Below are 25,964 nucleotides of genomic sequence, written 5' to 3'. Positions count from 1 at the left end.
GGATGTATTACAATCTCTGTCTTCCTCTACAGTTTTTGACCTCTACAGCTCCCTCTAGTACCATGGAAGTCATTCCCTCATGTCTTAACGGATGTCATATCATCCTGTCCCTTCTCCTTATCAGTGTTTTCCACATGTTCCTTTCTTCTCCGATTCTGCGCAGAACCTCCTCATTCCTTACCTTATCAGTCCACCTAATTTTCAACATTCGTCTGTAGCACCACATCCCAAATGCTTCGATTCAATTCTGTTCCGGTTTTCCCACCGTACATGTTTCACTACCATACAAGTCTGTACTCCAGATGTACATTCTCAGAAATTTCTTCATCCAATTAAGGCCGATATTTCATCCTAGTAGACTTCTCTTGGCCAGGAATACCCTTTTGCCATTGCTAGTCTGCTTTTGATGTCCTCCTTGTTCCGTCCGTCAGTGGTTATTTTACTGCCTAGGTACCAGAATTCTTTAGCTGCATCTACTTCGTGACCATCAATCCTAATGTTAAGTTTCTCGCTGTTCTCATTTCTACTACTTCTCATTACCTTCGTCTTTCTTCGATTTACTCTCAAGCCATACTCTGTACTCATTAGACTGTTCAATCCATTGAGAAGATCAAGTAATTCTTCTTCACTTCCACTCAAGATAGCAATGTCATCAGCAAATAGTGTCATTGATATCCTTTCACCTTGAATTTTGATTCCACTCCTAAACCTTTCTTTTATTTCCATCATTGCTTCCTCGATGTACAGATTGAACAGTACAGGCTTTAGGCTACATTCTTGTCTTACACCGTTGTCAATACGAGCACTTCGTTCTTTGTCATCCACTCTTATTATTCCCTCTTGGCTGTTGTACATATTGTATATGACCCTTCTCTCGCTATAGCTTACCCCTATTTTTTTGAGAATTTCGAACATCTTGTACCATTTTACATTGTCGAACCCTTTTTCCAAGTCGACAAATCCCATGAACGTGTCTTGGTTTTTCTTTGGTCTTGCTTCCATTATTAACCACAACGTAAGAATTGCCTCTCTCGTGCCTTTTACCTGTCCTAAATCCTAACTGATCATCATCTAGCGCATTATAATGTATATTATTCTTGTAAGCAACTTGGATGCATGAGCTGTTAAGCTGAATGTGCGATAATTCTCGCTCTTGTCAGCTCTTACCGTCTTCGTAATTGTGTGAATGATGCTTTTTCGAAAGTCAGATGATATGTCGCCAGACTCATTCATTCTACACACCAATGTTAATAGTCGTTTTGTTGTCACTTCCCCCAACGATTTTAAAAATTTAATGGAATCTTATCTATCCCTTGCGCCTTATTTTATATTAAGTCCCCCAAATCTCTTTTAAATTCTGTTTCTAATACTGAATCCCCTATCTCTTGTAAATCGACTCCTGTTTCTTCTTCTATTACATCAGACAAATCTTCCCCTTCATAGAGGCTTTCAATGTATTCTTCCCACCTATCCGCTCTTTCCTCTGCATTTAACAGTGGAATTTCCGTTGCACTCTTAATGTTATGACCCTTGATTTTAATGTCACCGAAGGTTGTTTTGACTTTCCTGTATGCTGAGTCTGTCCTTCCGACAATCATTTCTTTTTCGATGTCTTCACATTTTTCCTGCAGCCATTTCGTCTTAGCATCCCTGCACTTCCTATTTATTTCATTCCTCGGCGACTTGTATTTGTCTATTCCCGAGTTTCCCGGAACATTTTTGTACTTCCTCCTTTCATCGATCAATTGAAGTATTTCTTCTGTTACCCACGGTTTCTTCGCAGTTACCTTCTTTGTACCTCTTCTATAACCCAAGGTTTCTTCGCAGTTACCTTCTTTGTACCTATGTTTTCCTTCCCAACTTCTGTGATGGCCCATTTTAGAGATACACATTCCTACTCGCCGGCCGGTGTGGCCGAGCGTTTCTAGGCGCTTCAGTCTGGAACCGCGCGACCGCTACGGTCGCAGGTTCGAATCCTGCCTCGGGCATGGATGTCCTTTGGTTAGTTAGGTTTAAGTTGTTCTAAGTTCTAGGGGACTGATGACCTCAGATGGTAAGTGTCATAGTGCTCAGAGCCATTTGAACCAACATTCCTCTTCAACTGTACTGCCTACTGAGCTATTCCTTATTGCTGTATCTATAGCCTTAGAGAACTTCAACCATATCTCGTCATTCCTTAGTATTTACGTATCCCACTTCTTTGCCTATAGATTCTTCCTGACTAATGTCTTAAACTTCAGCCTACTCTTCATCACTACTATGTTGTGATCTGAGTCTATATCTGCTCCTGGGTACAGCTTACAATGCAGTATCTGATTTCGGAATCTCTGTCTGACCATGACGTAATCTAACTGAAATATTCCCATATTACCCGGCCTTTTCCAAGTATACCTCTTCCTCTTGTGATTCTTGAACAGAGTATTCGCTGTTACCAGCTGAAACTTGTTACAGAACTCAATTAGTCTTTCTCCTCTCTCGTTCCTTGTCCCAAGCCCATACTCTCCTGTAACCTTTTCTTCTACTCCTTCCTCTACAACTGCATTCCAGTCCCCCATGACTATTTGATTTTCATCCTCCTTTACATACTTTATTACCCTTTCAATATCCTCATACTCTTTATCTCTTCATCTTCTGCTTTCGACGTCGGCATGTAAACCTAAACTATCGTTGTCGGTGTTGGTTTGCTGTCGATTCTGATAAGAAAAACCCTGCCACTGAACTGTTCACAGTAACACACTCTCTGCCCTATCTTCTTATTCATAGGGAATCTTACTCCCATTATACCCTTTTCCGGTGCTGTTGATATTGCCCTATACTCATCTGACCAGAAATCCTTGTCTTCTTTCCACTTCACTTCACTGACCCCTACAATATCTAGAGTGAGCCTTTGCATTTCCATTTTCAGATTTTCTAGTTTCCCTACCACGTTCAAGCTTCTGACAATTGACGCCCCAACTCGTAGAACGTTATCCTTACGTTAATTATTCAGCCTTTTTCTCATGGTAACCTCCTCCTTGGCAGTCCCCTCGCGGAGAGCCGAATGGGGGACTATTCCGGAATCTTTTGCCACTGGAGAGATCATCATGACACTTCTTCAATTACAGGCCACATGTCCTGTGGATACATGTTACGCGTCTTGAATGCAGTGTTTTCCAATGCCTTCTGCATCCTCATGCCGTTGATCATTGCTGATTGTTCCGACCTTGGCAGCAGTTTCCAATCCCTAGGACAGAGAGTGCTCTGAACCTCTGTCCGCTCTTCCGCCCTCTTTGGTAAGGCCGTTGGCAGAATTAGGGTGACTTTTTATGCCGGAATTCTTCGGCTGTCACTGCTGATTGTTAATCAGAATTAATGTAGCGGCAGGATTCGAACCCGGGATAGAAGACGTATTCGATTATGAATCAAAGACGCTACGCCTAGACCACAACATCTATACGAAAGATCAAATTGCTGGAAACAATATCTACTGTAAAATATGTGCAAGTAACTATCCAGAGCGACCTTAACTGGAATGAACACAAAAAACAGATCGGAGGAAAAGCAGATGCCACACTGAGATTCACAGGAAAAATCTTAAGGAAATGTAACACATCGACGAAGGAAGTGGCTTACAAGGTGCTTTATCGACCTATTCTTGGATATTGTTCATCAGTCTGGGATCCTTTGCTGGGTTAGGACTGGTAGAAGAGAGAGAGAAGATCCAACGAAGAGCGGCACATTTCATCACGGGATCGTTTGGTCGGTGCAAGAATAATATAGAGATGCTCAAAAAACTCTGGTGGCAGACGCTAAAAGAGAAACGTTGTGCATCACGGAGAAGTTTAGCATTGAAATTAGGAGAGACACTTTCCGGGAAAAGTCGGAAACCATATTACTTCGTCCCACATACATCTCACGAAATGATCACAACAAGAAAATTCGGGAGATTAGAGCAACTACAAAGACTTACCGATAATCATTCTTCCCACACGCTATTCGCGAGTGGAGCAGAGGAGGCGGATCAGTTATTGGTACGAGAAGTACCCTCCGCCACACTCCGTTAGGTGGCTTGCGGAGTATGATGCAAATGTTGATCAACAAGACCTTCCAGATCCAAGGCAATTATGTATGAAGATAACAGCTGTGACGACCCAAGGGAGGACCTATGGAAAGTTGAAGTTAAAAAAAGCAACGCACTTGAATGGTTGAGAATGGGGAGACTCATCTCAAGCTCAATCTAGAGAAGACTCAAGGATGTGCTTTCCACTTAAGAAACAGAGACGCTGAAAGAAAACTGAATACTAAGTGGAGACTATGGGTTATTCAACCCTGTGAGGTCCTAATATGCCTGAGACTTACTCTGGATCGCATCCTTTTTTTTTTTATAACGTACTGTATAGGTTTTAAAGCAAAAATCTGCAGCAGAAACAACATCTTGAGACAGTCGACAAGATTTACACAGGAAAAAATTCCCCACATTCTCCAGTCAATAGCGCTGGTCTCTGTTTCTTTGTGGGAGAATATAGAGCACAGTTTTGTGGACCATCAATCCATACCAGGCATGTGGTCGTTGCATAAAAAAGTCAGTCTATTTTGTGTGTTAAACCAGTCCTAGTCCCAAAGATCAACCACTCAGTCGGCATTGCATCCCCACCCATAAGACACAGAATGGGGGGAGAAATAGAACAGAAGAAGCAGACTGAAAACCCGAAACACTTGATGTACAGTTACACACCTACACTACGTCCACTGAAGTCAAGAAAAAGCTTTTGCAGCGAATTCAACCATTAGATGTCCCATTAGACATCAAGCCGGACTTTATACATGTGACAGTAAAGTGCTCCTAAGCAAGAGGGCTACACTCAAAATGAATAAATGAGTTGTGCTCACCACCTACTCTAAATTACTTGGAGAACCCATAATAGATTAAGAACAGGAGTCTCACAGAAAGGAAAAAATTTGATCTCATGTGGAATGAGGAAGACGTTATATAGAGCTGCGGAGCAACTACTAGTATGCTAAGACACAGACGCAGCCTGTACTCAGAAATATGTTTTAAATGCCACAGTAGATCACACAAAGGTTGTGGAATTCTGGAGAGGAAAAGTGTGATGTCCTTCTCCTGGGCACGGAAAGTAAAGTATCAAAGTCTCTCTCTGTAACTCAAGAGGTGAAGTTCTGCAAGTTGACAGAGATCACGGACAAGGTATCCGGGGCTGCTATTCCTCAGGTGTTTACTGCAACGCCCGCCAGAGACAGGCTGACTCGGCAGGCGGCAGTTACAAGATAGCACGCCATTACATGAACAACACAGCGTGCGCACCTCACTCTCGCCAGACTGGCATGAGTGCTTTTTCCTCTGTCGTTTTGGCGACAGAACACAGAGGTGCAATCGCCGCTTTCCTGGCTACGAAAAGCGAACTGTAGCCTCACTCGCCTGGCGGGCAATTCTGCCAGCAACATCAGCCCAGGCAACTATCGCAACGTGTATTGATAACAGTTAGAACCACTAAGATGCAGTTTCTGGTGGTTACAGTCACAGATATTTGTGTGTTTCTCAGGTGCCTGCTGTAGCTTACGTGGTCACGCACAAATGGTTCACTCATACCTACATATGGGTTCGTGACTTTAAATTTGAATATCGATCTATAGAAGTATTTCGAGTGGCGATTTGTAGCTGTAGATGAGACCCACACTACCATCAGGGTGTTTTTCCTGTCTTCCTGTGACTTCAACCATGATGTGAGGAACATGTCTGTTTTGGATCTGGTCACGTAATTGAAAGTTGCATCAGTTACGCGACCCGCCAAAAACGAGTCATTGCCCCCCCCAAACACAACCCCCCCCCCCCCCCTCCCCAACGCGCCGCCCGCCGCCACACCACTCTACAGTGCATCACATCAGGACAACGCGAGGGGCCTCCTGTTTTCTCGCGGTCCAAACGACTGGCTCACAACAAACTCCTCATCACAAAAGCGGAATTCGACACAATGATCCAGGCAAGCACGGCATGACCATCAGACTGCAAATGGGCTTCTCCCTTTCATCTAGTACCAAATAAACCGAACAGCTGACGCCCCTGTGCCACCTACACAGGACTTAACGCTTGGACAACTGCCGACCTCTAACCTGTGCACCACATCAAAGATTTTGAGTACCAACTTATTAAAACCCATCTGTGGCAACGAAGACTGCCCATAAAACTTCAGTTACTACATCCCTTCCCATAAATGTCATATGGCCTATGGAATACAGCACAGACTTTCTAACACTTTACCGATGAGATTTTGTGGGGACTAGGCTTCTGGTTTGCATACACGGACATCGTCATCGTCAGGAAAATATGAAAGACATCTACTTACACTTTTCCCAAGTTTTGATGACTACAGAATCCACATCAATCTGGGTGCTTGCACCATCGGTGGTAATGCAGTGAAATTTCTGGGATTCTGAGTTTCCGCAACTGGTACGTAAGCCACACTTAAATCCTCCCTGGTCACAAAACTGTTCACAAAGTGCGTCGGTACCTGCCCCACGCTGCTGAGGCCCAAACGCCACTCCATGCCATTATGCCATTCTCACTGGCTCCAAAGTACATGGTACCTCACCTGTTACTTGAACTGATGAATACAAGCACCATCTGAAGCCTACCAAACAAGCCTCATGCAAGTCACGCTCCTTGCACATCCAATTGCCAATGCCCCGCCAGTGATTTTGACAGGCACCTTATTCAGCACTATCAGTGACGCGCTACAGCAGAATGCAAATGGACATTACAACCTCCGAGTCTCATTCTCAAAGAACTAACATCTGAGAGACATGATTCTTACATGTATACTTGGGCTTTGTAGGACCAGTCCCAGTCGCACGTAACTGCCGATACTGCCTCGCGATGATTGAAGATACACCAGTTGGGTGAAGGTATTCCACTGGAAGTACCAACTGCGATACACATGTTCAGCTGCAGATGGATTTCACATTATTGGCTGCAGACGGATTTCACATTATTGCTGTCCCCAGCAAGAGACTGTCGACCAGGATTGGCAGTGGGATACAGAAATATCCTGTGCAGTGACCCAGCTGTACGGGACAAGAACTTCACTGTACCACACAGCTGCAAAACTGCAATGTGGAGTTTATATACCGTTCCTTGAAAGCCTTTATAACATACCATATGACGGATTCGTGGATTGACACACTTCCAGTAGTGCTGTTGGGATTGTGCAATGCATTAAAAGAAGACAATCAGCCACATCTGCCTCCTCCACCCTCCCAGGTAAACTGATGTATTGAGAACCTTTGCCTGTACCAGGAGAGTTTTTCAAAAAACAACCGACCCCTTTGTACTCTACTCAAGATTTCCTCTCCAAAATCTGAAGGCAAATGGAGGCCGTGCTACCGAGTGGAGCTACATGGCACAGAAAACCCAACGCGACCCACGGTGCAGCACACTGGAGCCATCCTATCAATGCCTTTACACAGTTGCAGGATGAAATGATAAAACGCTCACTCTCCGCATTAAAGGGGTAGACACAGTGTATTGTGTATTAAACTGGGGATCTAGAATAAGATGTACCAGCCCACATTCGCCGAGGTAGATGGAAAACCGCCTTAAAAACCATCCACAGGCTGACTGGCACACCGGACCTTGACACTAATCCGCTAGGCAGATTCGTGCTGCGGACCGGCACGCCTTCCCACTCGGGAAGCAGCGCGTTACACCACGCGGCTAGCCGGGCGGGCTGGTAGACACAGTAGTATTTGTCGACCGGTGCAACCCAGCCTACTTAAGTTCAGAAGACGCCGCAGTAACGCAAGCCCCCACAGGTTGTCAAACGCCTGGCACCGCAACGTTATGGGGAGCAGTGCAGCCTACCTGGAAGTAGATCGGTAGCTGCGCCCCTACATACAGCTGCCACCTCGCAACACCAGCCAACCCACCAGCATCCAGCCACAACGGAAACAAATTACGGACAAAAAGTTCGATTCCATTTCAGTCCAGCACACAGTTCTTATTTCGAGTCAGTTAATTGTATTTTCTTCTGTGCATTGTTGGAGTGTGGAGCAGCGACCTCAACTCGTAGGTCACTCCACACCTGTTCGTTAGCAAAGCCGGAAAAACTGTGCTCTCCAGTAGGCAATATACCGCTTCCTGCTTGAGAATCTGAATGTGTGTGGTTATCAGACACTCCTTAAGTAAAACTACCAGTGATACCATTATAGTGTATTATGTGATGGTAGTCATTTATCTCGTTATTGCCCAGAACAATAAGGAGTCTTATCTTTAGGTGAACTGTACCTTCTATTAAGGACCTACTGGCCAATTAACTTTCTGAATACAACAAGCACAGTCGCTATCCATTTCCAATTACGTACTTACGTACAACTACTTAAAATCAGTAAAAACTGTACTAACCAAATCAGTCTCAGAGACTAAGTAATAAACAGCAAGCACGCCGCAGAAAGAGCTCTAACTTCCGATCGCCGCGATAAGGGAGGCGCAAATCTACTCTCCTGAAATTACAATGTACGAAAGATAAAACAAGAAAAAAACTTTCTCTAGTGTCCTTTAGAAGGTGCTGAAGGTGATGCTGTTAAATATTATCATAATCAAAATCACAAGCTACTGTATATACATTAACTCACTGGGCACTATCGCACAGCACACAGGAAGCCAGTCAAATTTGGTCTCAAGAGATTTACGGAAATCACGGAAAAACCTAAATCTGAATGGCCGAACAGGGATCTGAAACGACGTTCTCCAGAATTTAGAGGTTCACACAGAAATTCAGTCGTAATCATTTACATGTTATTATGCACCTAATCCCCGCACCCCTCCCCTATGAACCATGGACCTTGCCATTGGTGGGGAGGCTTGCCTGCCTCAGCGGTACAAATAGCCGTACCGTAGGTGCAACCACTACGGAGGGGTATCTGTTGAGAGGCCAGACAAACGTGTTGTTCCTGAAGAGGGGCAGCAGCCTTTTCAGTAGTTGTAGGGGCAAAAGTCTGGATGATTGACTGATCTGATCTTATAACACTAACCAACCGGCCTTGCTGTGCTGATACTGCGAACGGCTGAAAGCCCCATTCGGATCTACGGGCAGGGACTACTCAGGAGGACGTCGTTATCAGGAGAAACAAAACTGGCGTTCTACGGATCGGAGCGTGGAATGTCAGATCCCTTAATCGGGCAGGTAGGATAGAAAATTTAAAAAGTGAAATGGATAAGTTAAAGTTAGATTTAGTGGGAATTAGTGAAGTTCGGTGGCAGGAGGAACAAGACTTCTGGTCAGGTCGCTACAGGGTTATAAATACAAAATCAAATAGAGGTAATGCAGGAGTAGGTTTAATAATGAATAAAAAAATAAGAGCACGGGTAAGCTACTACAAACAGCATAGTGAACGCATTATTGTGGCCAAGACAGGCACGAAGGCCACGCCTAACACAGTAGTACAAGTTTATATGGTAACCAGCTCCGCAGATTATGAAGAGATTGATGAAATGTACGATGATGAGATAAAATAAATTATTCGGATCGTGAAGGGAGACGAAAATTTAATAGTCGTGGGTGACTGGAATCTATAGTAGGAAAAGGAAGAAAAGGAAACGTAGTAGGTGAATATGGAATGGGGGTAAGGAGTGAAAGAGGAAGCCGCCTGCTAGAATTTTGCGCAGAGCATAACTTAATCATAGCAAACACTTGGTTTAAGAATCATGAAAGAAAGTTGTTTAAATGGAAGAGGCCTGGAGATACTGGAAGGTTTCAGATAGATTATATAATGGTAAGACAGAGATTTAAGAACCAGGTTTTAAATTGTAAGAAATTTCCAGGGGCAGACGCGGACTCTGACCATAAACTATTGGTTATGAACTGTAGATTAAAACTGAAGAGACTGCAAAAAGGTGGGAATTTAAGGGGGCCTGGATAAACTGACAGAACCAGAGGGTGTAGAGAGTTTCAGGGAGATCATTAGGGAACGATTGACAAGGATGGGGGAAAGAAATACGGTAGAAGAATGGGTAGCTTTGAGAGATGAAATAGTGAAGGCAGCAGAGGATCAAGTAGGTAAAAAGACGAGGGCTAGTAGAAATCCTTGAGTAAGATAAGAAATATTGAATTTAATTGATGAAAGGAGAAGATATAAAAATGAAGTAAATGAAGCAGACCAAAAGGAATACTAACGTCTCAAAAATGAGATCGACAGGAAGTGCAAAACGGTTAAGCAGGGATGGCTAGAGGACAAATGTAAGGATGTACAGGCATATATCACTAGCGGTAAGATAGATACTGCCTACAGGGAAATTAAAGAGACCTTTGGAGAAAAGGGAACCACTTTTATGAATATCAAGAGCTCAGATGGAAACCCAGTTCTAAGCAAAGAAGGGAAAGCAGAAAGGTGTAAGAAGTTTATAGAGGGGCTATGCACGAGCGATATACTTGAGGACAATATTATGGAAATGGAAGAGCATGTAGCTGAAGATGAAATGGGAGATATGATACTGTGTGAACAGTTTGACAGAGCACTGAAAGACCTAAGTCGAAACTAGGCCCAGGGAGTAGGCAACAATCCATTAGAACTACTGATAGCCTAGGGAGAGACAGCCCTGACAAAACTCTACCATCTGGTGAGCAAGATGTATGAGACAGACGAAATACCCTCAGACTTCAAGAAGAACATAATAATTGCAATTCCAAAGAAAGCAGGTGTTAAGAGATGTGAAAATTACCAAACTATCAGTTTAATAAGTCACAGTTGCAAAATCCTAAAAAGAATTCTTTGCGGACGAATGTAATAACTGGAAGAAGCCGACCCTGGGTAAGATCAGTTTGGATTCTGTAGAAATGTTGGAACACGTGAGGCAATACTGACCCTATGAGTTATATTAGAAGATCAATTAAGGAAAGTCAAACCTACGCTTCTAGCTTTTGTAGATTCAGAGAAAGCTTTTGACAATGTTGGCTGGAATACTCTCTTTCAAATTCTGAAGGTATCAGGGGTGAAATACAGGGAGCAAAAGGCTATTTACAATTTGCACAGAAACCAGATGGCAGTTATAAGAGTCGTGGGCCATGAACATGGAAGCAGTGGTTGGGAAGGGAGTGAGAAGGGTTGTAGCCTATCCCCGATGTTATTCAATCAGTATATTGTGCAAGCAGTAAAGGAAACAAAAGAAATATTAGAAGTAGGTATTAAAATCCATGGAGAAGAAATAAAAGAGACAGTAAAGGACCTGGATGAGCAGTTGAACCGAATGGACAGTGTCTTGAAAAGAGGATATAAGAAGAAACATCAACATAAGCAAAACGAGAATAATGTAATGTAGTCGAATTAAAGCAGGTGATGCTGAGCGAATTAGATTGGAAAATGAGACACTTAAAGTAGTAAATGTGTTTTGCTATTTGGGGAGCAAAATAACTGATGATGGCCGAAGTAGAGAGCATATAAAATGTAGACGGGCAGTGGCAAGGAAAGCGTTTCTGAAGAAGAGAAAGTTGTTAACATTGAGTGTAGATTTAAGTGTAAGGAAGTCGTTTCTGAAAGTATTTGTATGGAGTGTAGCCATGTATGGAAGTGAACATGAACGATAAGTAGTTTGGACAAGAAGAGAATGGAAGCTTTCGAAATGTGGTGCTACAGAAAGTGCTGAAGATTAGATGGGTAGATCACATAACTAAATAGGAGATATTGAATAGAATTGGGGAGAAGAGGAGTTTGTGGCACAACTTGACTAGAAGAAGGGATCGGTTGGTAGGACATGTTCTGAGGCATCAAGGTATCACCAATTTAGTATTGGAGGGCAGCATGGAGGGTAAAAATCGTAGACAGAGACCAAGAGATGAATAAACTAAGCAGATTCAGAAGGATGTAGGTTGCAGTATGTACTGGGAGACGAAGAAGCTTGCACAGGCTAGAGTAGCATGGAGAGCTGCATTAAACCAGTCTCACGACTGAGGACCACAACAACAACATGCACCCAGTTATTGGGTTAAAGGTTTTTCAGTCACTTATATTCATTTTGCAGTTGCAATTTCAAGAAACGATGGTGTAGGCCTACATTGTGAGCCTGAACAATGCTATGATGCGTTCTTCTATCATCCAGTTGCTGGCATCATATACCGTTATGATCTAAAATGAGATAATCTGCACATCACTGTGTCAAATCAGAGGCAACTGAAATGGTTCTTGGATATGCTTCTACTTACTCCCTACCAGCTACTTCTATCCACATCCACAGTTCTTTACTTTTAATGTTACGGCTGGCTGACGAGAAAACTGCATAAGATTTAGCTGTCCGACGGACATGCTCAGTAAACCTGTGAGAAGGTACAATTCCCTTTCTGATGTAAAGAAAGCATGGGAAGTGTAAGAACCATTTTTAACTCATCCTTTACAGCTACTTATAGACAACATTACACGATGGGCCGGCCACTGGTGGCCGAGCGGTTCTAGGCGCTTCAGTCTGGAACCGCGCGACCGCTACAGTCGCACATTCAAATCCTGCCCTGGGCATGGATGTGTGTGATGTCCTTAGGTTAGTTAGGTTTAAGTAGTTCTAAGTCCTAGGGGACTGATGACTTGAGATGTTAAGTCCCATAGTGCTCAGAGCCATTTGAACCATTTTGAACCATTACACGATGTGAATGCACAAAATGCACATTATTTGTGATAGCATAAATGCAGACAGTAGTGAAAAGTTGGGAACATGGCGATTGGTCAGACTCATATGGCTTATCTTGTTCTATAATGAGGACCAAATGCGCATTAAAGGCTGCCATGTTTCTGCATCTACTTTGGAACATCAGACTTGGTGGAGATATGGAGGCACCATGTCCCTAGGCTCCATAGACACTCTCGGTACTGCTATAAGCTCAGTACTTGGAAGTGTAGAGTGCAAACAACCTTCTGATCCACATTTCAACACAACACAGTCCCACCACTTCTTTACCAGAATTGAGACTTCTTTTCTATACAGCAGGTGACACTGTCGCCTTGCCTGGCTCTTGGACTAACATATCACAGGGTTGGAACATCTGAGATAATGTCACATGTAAATAGTCCTACTCATCTAACCAGGAGTAGCTATCAATGAACTGCGGACTCAAACCAAAATGTCATGGCGAATACTAGGTCTACCCCAAAACATTTATCAAACTTTTTTATGGTTTGACGAAAGGAAAGCTCAAAATATTTGGCAAAGGACCCATTAGTTGGATTACTGTTGTTGTATTTGATAAATACCGACTGTTTTTGTATCCCTGTTAGTTGCAACTGCCACGAGTATTCTGAGCTTCCCATATGAATTGCGCATCCAACTGATTTTTTCCCTCATCACTGTAATACACCACCATGTTAGATTAATATAAACAGTCTAATATCCATTCCATCAGGGAAATATGGCATTAAGTCAGAACGAACGTTTCTAGTTTAATAGTACCTGAATATTACGACATGGCTAATACATGTAGTCTGATTCTAGTTTCTCAGTTAAAATAAGACACAGATAGACAGTTCTAGTCACTGATGAATCTTTCAATGACTACCGTCAGAGCAATAGAGAAGAACGACAGGCAATGTGTAACATGTACAGTTTTCTTTTCTTGTAATAAATAGATACCATTGTTGTCTCATTTTTATATATGCAGTGAAGTTCAAAATAAATCATTAACGTTACTGAGTTGTGGGCTGAAAGAACATTGTCATGTCGTTTGGACTGATAAAGATCAGCTGGTTAACAAGTTTATCTGCATAGCTTATGCAACTCTTAGAATAACTATAGCCTTCCACTTTAAACAGTGCTTAGGACATCTCATTTGAAGATTACGGCGTAAAATTTAGGTATTCCATTGTTGCATTAAGAACTAAACCAGTAACTAATAACCTGTATAAGACACATGGTTTTTCTTCTTTCTTCATTGCTAACGATTACTGACATTTTTTACCATTGATACGGTGCGACTATGGATGGGGACTTTGGAACCAGAAGAAACTTCATGAAACTGATTTGCACAGCTTCCGTACCGTACGGAACTGCGTTCACGCTCAGCGTCTTATTATATCACTACAGCAACCAGCTGCAAGTTTTATCTGACATCAGTAGTGACAATGGAGCGGCCATAGGCAAATGGTGTTATATTCAAGTCCACTAATCACGTATCATCAGTTTTAACATCTCTGAGTTGCAGTGACAGTGACCAACATTGCCTTCAATTGTTTCCGTACTCAAATTCAACCACCGACGGAGCACTTCGCAATATTATTAGGCGGTTATTGTGTTGAGTTGCTAACTAAAGGAAAGATGATCTTAGAAATTATTGCATTTCTTATGGTGTTGGGCTCCATTTCTGCGCTCCTATACCTGTACTATCAAGTGTTAAAACTTTATTGGTATCTTCACGAGATGAATGACTTACTGGTTGAGATGAAAGATTCTGTCAATGACCAAAAGGAGAAAAGAGAGTGATGCAGACTTCCTCATTTCCGAGGTAAGTGTTTAAAACTATATAAATGGTTGCACTCCAGCCAGAGGAACACATTTTGCAGATGTAGATGTCATCTAAAATATTAAAGATCATAAGGATTCGGACAGCCTTCAAACGAAGAGCAAAAGGAGCATTCCCGGTACCGTATTTCCTCATGTTACCTTTCCCTAATTTGCTTTCGTCCGTTGCACTTCAAAATTCGCTAACTGATATCCAAAAAAAATAATTATCAATATTGTTGGTTTATAGCTTAAGTTTTACTACTCCTGTCACCCAGGTCTGGTTAATGTAAGCAGTTCCTCATTACGAAATGTCATTTTCCAATGAGCAGGACTAATGAGGTCTCTTGTACTAGCTTCCTAAATCAGATTTGAACCGTAATGAGTAACGACAACATATTCCGTGAAAAAATATGTTCTGCTTAATTTCTACATTTTGTTCTGTATACAGTGCATAACTGGTCCTTTGTTCAAGACAATACGGTGAACATGCTGTGTTTTCTTGACTCAGTTCTACAAGGTAAAAAACGTTCTTAGTGCCATATGTGCACCATTTTATGTTTGACAGTGTTATTTTTCTACAAACTGAATAAAATGAAAATGATAAAAACTAGGCTCCAGTAAAAACTGGGGTTACAAATATAGGGGAGAAACTATTCATGATATTTATCCTTTTATAAGTTTAGCAGTATAATGAATTAATATAGTGCAAAAACTACTAGTGGCTGTAGATCTACCTGCTATACCGTATGACCATCGAGTGGCTATTTTTTACAATAACTGTGCCTCTTAGACAGATTTCTCAACTGTCACCTCATCCTTTTACTGTTACCACAACAGAGGCATTACTGTGATGATTTCTGAAGAAATAAATGACTCTCACTTGTATGCTGTTCTTGGAGCTTTCAACATAACTTTGATGAGTTCTGGTGTCTCTGTAAGTTGCAACAGCTCCAACAATTAGGGTCGAAACACCACTTACGGCCATTTTAAGGAAAATTCAAGATGGGGTATATGTTTATTATATGAAAAAGGTTTACAGATCACTTAAAATATAGTATCTATTGTTTCCAATCTTTACAACTATGTAGGAAAAGATGCTCTAAGTTTTATAACAAAAGCAAAACAATATTGAATATGAAATGGCATATTTGCTCAATTTTGTCCACATTAACTGTAGCTATGGCCAGTTATTTACCCACTTTTGGCCACTGTGTATTATTATAAAAATGGGACTTTAAATAATTGTAGATTCAGCTTGCTAGAAAGTAATTTGTTCTTTATGCAAAAAATGTGTGTGAAATCTTATGGGACTTAACTGCTAAGATCATCAGTCCCTAAGATTACACACTACTTAACCTAAATTATCCTAAGGACAAACACACACACCCATGCCTGTGGGAGGACTTGAATCTCCACCAGGACCAGCCGCACAGTCCTTGACTGCAGCGTCTTAGACCGCTCGGCTAATCCCACATGGCTTTATACAAGTACATAAGAAAATAAACATGCATAAAGTATATAAAAGTTACAACAATTGAGTGGAACAGAAAAGCAATTAACAAGAAGTGTTGTAAAGATTGGCAGAAAAAGCGGGTTTCACTCATATTAAAAACTCTGTTAAGGTCATTCAACATATCCTTATTAATCAGAGTTTTAGATACTTCCTGGAACTAATTTTTTATTTTTCTTCTCTGTTATGCTGTTATGAAACTTCTAACTACACATCCAGCATCTTTTTGTAAGAAAACTTTGTGTCTCTGAAGAACAGCCAAACTCCTTGTTGGAACAGTCCAGAACAAAGTTTTTTTCTTTTCTTTTTTTTTCTTTTTTTTCCCATAAGTTAGAAGGTGGACACAGTGCTCACAAGGTTCTTGTGGAGATAAGATATTAATGTTCTTTGAGCATTGTAAAACTTACTTGCAGTAGCAGCCTTTATTACCTGAGCAATAGCCTCCAGCACATTTTTAACTTTGCTGAAAAACCTATTATTCTTTTGATGATCCACAAACCTTGCGTTTAAAAAGGTTACATTTTCGTAATTCATGTTGCATGTTTTACTAAGCTACAGGTACAGATAAATTAATATGAGATGCTCAGACAAGATTGTCAATTAGGTTCATCTTGATATAGGAAGTACCAGAAAAATTTAAAATAAACCTACATAAATAAAATTAGCCTAATTAGAATGCAGAAAAATCTTTATTATGGATGTTTTATATAAATTTTTAAGCCACAAGCATGGCTGTAACAGGGAACCAAGACCAGATTTGGATCTTTTAATGGCCATACAAGTTTGATGGTATGTTTTTGGGTTTTTACCATATTTAACTTGTAAGAATGAAACTATAATACATAACCTTACCTCCCCATAGATTAAGTTTCTTCTGATGTTTTATTTAAATGTGCAGAACATGAAAAACTGATTATATGTTACTTAAAGGAAAGATCTACGAAACTCAGCTTCTTCGACACAGACCTTTTGCCAAACTTATGACTCCAAACAAGAAATGCTTCTATATATAATTGAATAGCACATTTCAAGTTGTTTATAGTAATCTATTGCAAATTTATTGGTATTCAAAAGAAGCTTAAAAATTCACTAATTACCTCAAACTTCCGATTAGTGGGGTACTTTCCAAAAACATAGCCTTTACACTACCAGTTATCACTGATAATCAGTGGCAAACTCCAGCAGAAGTGTGGAGCTTCCAAACAGAAATCAACATTAACATTTAACATATTTACAGGAAGAATGTATTGTATTAATTTTTGCATTTCTTCTCAGAATCACTGTGAGTGGAGTGAGTAGGCTAAAGCATTGAATACTGTTTGGATCTACCAGCACTCCCATCTACTGCTTAACAATTTTGGCATCCACCAAATACATCTCAAATGTAAGTACACTCATGCTCATAAATTAAGGATAATCCTGATACATGGTGAAACAATGCTCTAGTGGCCAGTTTGTGGGTTTAAATCACCTTGCGGTATGACCATGTGGTGCATTTGACCTGCAGTCATCGCACGTGGCCTGTGCACATGTGCCCATTGTGATCATATCCCATATTGCTGTTGGGGTACATGCACAGGAAACAGTGGCGTTTTGTAGCACATGTTCAAATGGTGCAAAGGGCTCTGAGAACAATGGGACTTAACATCTGAGATTGTCAATCCACTAGAAGTTAAAACTACTTGAACCTGAATAACCTAAGGACATCACACACATTCATGCACGAGGCAGGATTTGAACTTGTGACCATAACGGTCACGTGGTTCCAGACCGAAGTGCCTAGAACTGCTCAGCCACACCAGCCGGCGTAGCACATTTGTTTAAGGATGGTTTACTCAACTTATCACCAATACTGTGGACTTACAGATCTGTGTCATGTGCGTTCCCTATGTGCCTATGCTATTAGCGCCAGTTTTATGCACTACCACGTTGTGTGGCAACACATTCTGCAATTATCCTTAAATTATGAACATGAGTGTAGTAATGTAAGGTGCTGGTGAGTCTAACCAGATAAGTGGTCACCATCTCCATCAGCTATGTAGTAATCAGTGATCTCCCTGTGATTTTTAATCATCAAACTGGTTAATTTTTCCCCATAAAGTGATACATTCATGTGACTCCAAACCTGTTCAACATGTGATGTGCCAAGGGTAGCATTCATGTTGCATTATCTTGCAAATTGTTGTGGGAGGTTTCCAAATAAGAACAAAATTTTCAAATGGTGACACTGCTTATACAAGATGTATAAAAAAGAATCGTCTGATTTGGCACATCTATATTTCAGAAATTAATAAACATACACGATGAGTTTTGTTTTTTGATTAATGGGAGACTCAAAAAATTATTTTCATACCTTTTCATAGGTGTTCAATATGCCTCCCTTGAGGTGCGTGGCATATGTCAGTGCAGTATTCAGATTGTTCCCACACTGCAGCGATCATGTCTTGAGTTACAGCTTCCACCGCTGCTGTTATGTGATGTCTCAATTCATTCATTGTTGTTGATAATGTAGGTACATGAACAGAGTCTTTTATGAACCCCTGCAAGAAATAATCACATACAGTCAGGTCCAGTGACCTTGGAGGCCAGTAATGTAAGGCTGAATCATTTGGTCCAATGTGACTGGTCTGTCAATCAGCAATCCTTTGAGTTCAGAAACCCCCACACTTCCAGATTCCAGTGTGGCGGTGTTCCATCCCATTGGTAAATGAAGTTGTTTGAATCAGTCTCCAACTGTGAGAAAAGAAAGTTGTCAAGCATGTCGAGATATGTGCTTCCTGTAACAGTGTTCTCAGCATAGAAAAATGGACTATACACCTTTTCCTGTGAAGCTGAACAACACACGTTAAATTTTGAAGAGTCCCTCTCATGTTGAACAATATCATGTTGTTGTTCTGTACCCCAAATTTTCACATTATGAAAGTTCACCTTTCCATTAAAATGGAGTGTTGACTCATCACTAAACACTAAGCATGAAAGAACACTGTCATCCTCCTCTTGCCAAGAACAAAATTACAGAACTCCATACATTGTTGTTTGTCACCTTCACAAAGAGCTTTCTCCCAGTCATTTCCATTTGAGTTCCCAAAGTATCTCTGTAACACTTGCATGTTGTTTGAACCTACTCTGTAACACTTGCATGTTGTTTGAACCTACTGGATTTCTTTATCTCTTCCTTCAAACCAATGTGGTGGGGATTCCAAACACTCAAGCAGTACTCAAAAATGGGTCCCACTAGTGGTCTGTACATGGTCTCCTTTTCAGGTGAACCACACTGTCCTAAAATTCTCCAAATAAAGCAAAGTCAATCATTTGCCTTCCCCCCTACAGCCCTTAGATGCTCATTCCATCTCATATTGCTGTGTAATGCTCTGCCTAGTCATTTAATCTATGTGACTGTCTCAAGCAGCACACTACTAATACTGTAGTCAAACATTGTGGGTTTGTTTTTATTACTCATCTGCATATTTAACAGTTTTCTACAGGGTTGTGTAATAATAAGAAGCACGCCTCCCCTTTGAATGTGAATGCAATATTTCAACTTCTGAAACAGAGTAAACAGCTGCAGCAATGGCCAGTTTTACACAGTAACCAGTTTTTAGCATTCTTCTGTCAGCATTTCAGTTTATTTCATCATTTGCCAAAGAATTAATCAGAGTCCAAAGAGGTCTACACATAAATTGGCCAATGGGTGCATGAAAGTGGGAGGAGTTGCTAGTGGATATTGGAAATTTTAATATGAAGTCATATTGTGTGACAGTTATGCAGAAATTACAGGAAGATGACAGAAATTTGTAAATTACTGGAAGTGGCTTTTGAATAACATCAACAATGGTTTGTTAGACCTTTTCCATTATATCATAAGTGATGAAGCATGGTTTTATTTTTCTGGTCATGAGAATTCATAGAACATGAAGTACTGCCCAATGAAGAGTCCTAACGTTGTGTGTAGCATGGTTGCTGACGCACAACATTAGGACTCTTCATTGGGCAGTACTTTGTGTTCTATGAATCCACATGATTAAAAATATCAGTGTTTGATCTTGGGTTCAACTCACTTAATGTGGAAGATCATACTGCTTCTTCCAACAAGATGAGGCAACATGCCACACACCTAAGGTATCTCTGGAACAAGTTCAAGATGTTGCAGTGGGTCACTTTCAACATATTCTATAAATGAATTTTTCACTGTACTTTTCATTGTAAATAAATGGTAAGTCCATTTCAGTTCTTCGTTTATGTCGTTTCACTACATATCTTATAAACTTACACAGGCTGCTTTTATCTGTGCCACCCTGTACATTTAGAGCTAACTGTCATTCACCATACCAACTAGAAATTTTGTCTGAGTCATCTTGTATCCTTCTGCAGTCACTCAATGATAACAGCTTCCTACACACCACAGCATTATCAGCAAACAGCTGCAGACTGCTGCTTACCATGTCCACCACACCATTAATGTATTCACACTGAACTTATCATTACTGTCAAGGCACATATATATTATTATATTTGTGGTGTCTGTACTGTCATACATGTGTATCAATGGCGAAAAATGAAAAATTTGTGCCTGATGAGGACTCAAACTGGATTTTCCACTTCACACAAGCACCTTGACCATGTGGAAGCACTTCCCCCAACCCAAAATCTCAACTTGTTGCACACTTAACATTTAGCTCCCACTGCCCATTATTCCAGTTGCTCACAGATTTATCTGATTCCCACAAGAGTTTAGAGATGATGTGCACTCAGGTTATCATTACTGTCAAGGTACATATATACTGAAGAGCCAAGGGCGTCGCATTGTCCTGCTGGAATTTCCCAAGTCCATCAGACATAACTGCCAAAGCCATATCTAGACATACCAGAGGTCCCATATCACTCCATCTGTACCCCTCCCCCCCACCCTCCCCCCTCCTCACCCCCTCACCACCACCATTACAGAGCCTCCATCAGCTTGAACAGTCCCCTGTTGACATGCATGCTACATGGATTCATGAGGTTGTCTCCATACCTGTACACGTCCATCCACTTGGTACAATTTGAAATGAGAATTGTCTGGCTAGGGAAGATGGTTGCTGTCATCAACAGTCTAATGTCAGTGTGGACAGGCCAGGCAAGGCATAAAGCTTTGTGTAGTGCAGTCATCAAGGGTACAAAAGTTGGCCTTTGGCTCTGAAAGCCCATATAGATGATGTTTTGCTGAATGGTTCACATGCTGACAATTACTGATAGTCCAGCATTGAAATCTGCAGCAATTTATGGAAGGGTTGCACTTCTGCCTTGTTGAACAATTCTCTTCAGTCGTTGTTGGTCCCATTCTTGTAGGATTTTTTTTTTTTTTTCCCGCAACAGTGTGGAGATTTGATATTCTACCAGCTTCCTGAAATTCATAGCACACTTATGAAATAATCATACAGGAAAATTTCCATTTCATTGCTATCTCAAAGATGCTGTGACCCATCGCTCGTGTGTCAACTATAACACCATGTTCAAACTCACTTAAATCTTGATAACCTGCCGTTGTAGCAGCAGTAATTGTCCTGACAACTGTGCCAGACACTCGTTGTCTTATGTAGGCATTGCCAAGCACAATGAACTATTTTGCCAGTTTACATATGTCTATATTTGAGTAGGGATGCTTATACCACTTTCTTTGGTGATTCAATGTATATGTATTATTATATTTGTGGTTTCTGTTCTGTTGGACATCACTACATGTATAGTGCACAACAATGTGAGAATTTGGGTTGCAGGACAAGTGTCTCCTGATGGCCAAGGCGGTTAAGGCAAGCACTTGCCTAAAGCAGGAAATCCAAATTTGAGTCTTGGTTCAGCACAAATTTTCACTTGTTGTGATTAAATTTCTTTCAGTGCCCAATTGTGGCTGAGATCTATATTTGTTGTAATGGCCATTTATGGATTATTTATGACAAATTTAACAATCTCTGTCTCTCTTTCTCTCTCCTCTCTCTTCATCTTCCTAAGTGGTGAACAACCTCAGAATATTACCCTGTGATTCGTTACTCTGTGGAGAACTTGTAACAGGTTGCCTAATTTTTTTAATGTCTTGGATTTGTGTCACTCAAATAAGTTTGATTTATTTCATAATTTGTCAGTGAATTCCACAGTGTTTAATTGAATAAGACCATTGCTTATTTCTTGTCCAATCTAGAGTTCATCTCCATTGACTTTAGAGTTGATGAGTGATTGAAATATAACCTTTTTGTTGCAGGTTGTTGCTGTACTTGTTGACATCAGAAATAGAAGTTACTCACCTTGGAATGGCAATATTACTGTTCAGAGCCTTATTTATGATTAAAGATTTTCATCCTAATATTATTTTTGCCTACTATTGAAATATTTGTAACACAAATAAGTACAAAAAGTGAAACACTGAAGTTCCTGGTGTTTTTCATTATGATTACTGTCAGTGTACTGCAATCTGCTGTCCAAGTGCTATTTATCCTATTGAAAATAGTGATATTATGCTACAGAGCTTTTAGTATCTCCAGTCCTGAACATGACAAACTGTAGATATTATTGCTCTCAAGGAAACCACACAATTATATCAATTCAGCATTTGGCTGGCAGATGCATTATACAATATCAAAATTAGGCATTCATATGTGTCAAATTCTATATGTTCTGTGTGTAGATTAATGTCTCTGCAATTTTTCTGCTGCTAAAATTTAAACATTACTGGCACTGCCATAAGTAAATGCAGTACATATGTACTTAGACATATAGCTTATGTGTGAAAATGTTGATTAGGATTGTTTCTTGAGTTCACTTGAAGTTTTAATTCATTTAATGTAATTGGATTTCATGTTAGTCACTGTAGTAATGCATTAAATTAGTTGTTTGTAATAAGTATTGCTAAAAGTAATGGTGTTCATGTTTGGTTTCATTCTCATTTTTCCTTCCCTTTGTGATCACACATTTGTATCCTGTAGGTCCAGGTATGAAGGGAAATCTTTGTATAGAACACCTCAATACAACAAATGAGTAAAAATGGTACAATTGACATAAACTGTTCCTATGTGATGCAATAACTGTAAATTACCAGTCTTAATGGTTGTTTTATCAGTCCACCACTAAAGAATCTTCTGTCCTGAAAGGAGCAGTGCATGTATATCTTGCTAATGCACATAAAAGCTCTTCTTTTAAAGAAAAGGTTCTGATTTTTAGATAAAATAAGTGAAAGACTGTGCACCTACTAATGTACAATACAAGTGATTTGTTTAAGTGTGTAATTGAAGATACACAGTAGTGTGTGAAATTCAGTTTAACGTTTGACTGTGAGCTACATTACACAATAGGGAAATTATGCATTTGAATCCGTCAAATTCTAATTTTGTGTGTTGAGTTGTTTGCTACTGCTAAAATGTAACACAACTAATACTGTTATAAGGAAATATAGCTGCATATGTTCTTAAATATGTTACTTATGGTAGTAAAAATATTAATTAAGATTTCTTTATCGTGTTCACTTGAAATTATAATTCATTTAATGTGATTTGATTACATGTTAGTCGCTGTAGTGATGCATTAAATTAGTTGCTTGTATTAAGTATTGCTAAAAGTAATGGTGTTCTCGTTTGGTTCAATCTCCTTTCTCCTTCCCTTTGTGATCACACATTTGTGTTGTGTAGAGCCAAATATGAAGGGAAATCGTTTTATAGAACATCTCAAAATAATGAATTAGTAGAAACAGAACAATTGGCACAAACTGTTCTTATGTGATGAAATAACTGCAAGTTACTAGTCGTAATAATAGTCTTATTAGTTCACCACTAAATGGTCTTCTGTCCTGAAAGTAGCACTCAATGTATATCTTGCCCATGCACAGAAAACCTCTCCTTTTAAAGAAAATTGCTAATTAGCATGGGAATGAAGGCACTTAATTCTATAAAATATAAACCAGGGTACCAACAGGTGTCAGAAGTTCCAGACAGTCATTCAGTGTACATTCACATTTGATTTGTGTACAAAATAGAATAAAATGAAGTGACGAAATGAAATGCAATACTGAAACATTTCCCTTTCTGTATTTTCTCTTAAGATCTCATGTCAATACATTAAATACTAGCTTCATATTCCAGTTGTGTTTTTAGTTTTCTTATAGCCAAAAGCTTCATATCTAAAGTTAGTAAGAAACAAAGATTTTTAACAAGCCTTAACTGATGTCTGTCTTCCAACTATTAATAATAAAACACAGTTCATCAAAATGACAGTCCTTGGAAAGATCATGTCAGATGCAGAATTTACATGGCAAGCAGCTGATAGTGAGGCCTCAATGTGAGGCAGCGACTATCATTATCCATGCAGCTGTGCTGACTGAGCTTCCATCGCAAAATATTTCTTGGAATTATGAGGAAACTTTGCACTGTTTCAAGGTGAGCTGTCTGTTTACATGAGTGCATCTTGAAGTATGCATAATTTTAAAAGAAGACAGCAGGTTTGTAAATTGAATGGTACTAATAGACATAATGAGATCAACATGACAATCTTAGCAGACTGGAATCCTTAAGTAGTGAACCACAGTATAGCTGTGCAGCTGTAGAATTACTGGACACCTGTGAAACAGTAATTTGTTATAGATATCACAATCATATGATTGAGAGGTGCAATAAGTAATGTTATTTTATTGACATCAACATTTTCCAGCACAATCCATTGAATTACCATGACACTGGAGTAAAGTTATGGCATACCAGCAGAGCTAAGAATCTTCATCTGCAAAGAGGACTGTTCATGTGTCACCTATTATTCTTTTTGCTCATGATCCTTCAGGTACTGATATCTCTTCTTAGTGTGGGGTGATCAATATAGACAGTAGCCAGTGTGGTTCTAAAATGTAACAAGCATTATTTTTTCTTTTTCCTTTTTTTTTTAAGGAAAGTGGACTACATTTTGAAACCATTTGCAAACGCATTCAAAGACACTGTATTCTACAGTGCTAAATTTTGAATATTTTCCTGCAGCTTACAGATCTGGTTATAAATATTTTCATACTATATGTGTAGCTATCTGTTTCTGTTCATTAATGTATAACTATGTGGAGAGTCAATGAAGCAGCTTTGCTATAAGACAGCTGTTATTGCCTGGCCATTGCAATACTACTAACTTAAATGTGTTGTCAATCTTAAAGATATTTCAATAGTTTTGACTAGGAACAAGATACAACTTGCACAATATTTCACCATGTTCCTTTGTTACATGATTGTATTAAATGTGACATGTCACACTACATCCTATGACTACAGCTAATAACACTATGTCAGTAGAAATCAATACAAAGGCAGGTTTCCTAAGAAAGTAATATTACAATGACTGTAGCATACTGTATGAAATTTATTACAAAAGTAGTAGATACATATAAGACATGAACAATCAAGACAGAATTACATAGTTTATTTTATAAGATGAGAAAGAAAATAAGGATATGAATTTCCTGGAAGGAAATTGGTGTTATTGCATGGTGCACGGACTTTTGCGAGGAGCTCTACATTTTTTGAACAGTTCACACCTTTGTGAGTTTCATTTTGGTGCTCATATTGTACTTTTTGTAAATCATTCTTCTATTTATACAATTTATGTTTGGATTTTATTAATCAAAATCAACTTTTCACACTGGTTTTCTCATCACCCCCCTTTCATTTATCCAAAAAATTAAAGCATTTTCTTTGTAACTGAGAGTTATTACCGCACATTTTCTTTGGGCTTGGAAGGTACTCATTTTTCTGGACTTTAATTAGCAAAGATATCATTGTTCAAACAACGATTGATAGAATCATCTGAATTATTTCTTGTTTCTTCTAATGTTTCATCATTCCTAACAAACTGTCAACATCATTCGAATGAATCCCCAAGAAATTAATTAATAAATAATATGTATGTAGGTCTTCAGGAGAAATAGGTGATTTTGACTGCTCACCATGTTCTTCATTTTTCATCTTTGCAAACTGGATATCACATAACTGA

The sequence above is a fragment of the Schistocerca serialis genome, chromosome 3 (assembly GCF_023864345.2).
Source record: "Schistocerca serialis cubense isolate TAMUIC-IGC-003099 chromosome 3, iqSchSeri2.2, whole genome shotgun sequence".
Taxonomy (NCBI): Eukaryota; Metazoa; Arthropoda; class Insecta; order Orthoptera; family Acrididae; genus Schistocerca; species Schistocerca serialis.
This window is presented reverse-complemented; position numbering follows the sequence as displayed.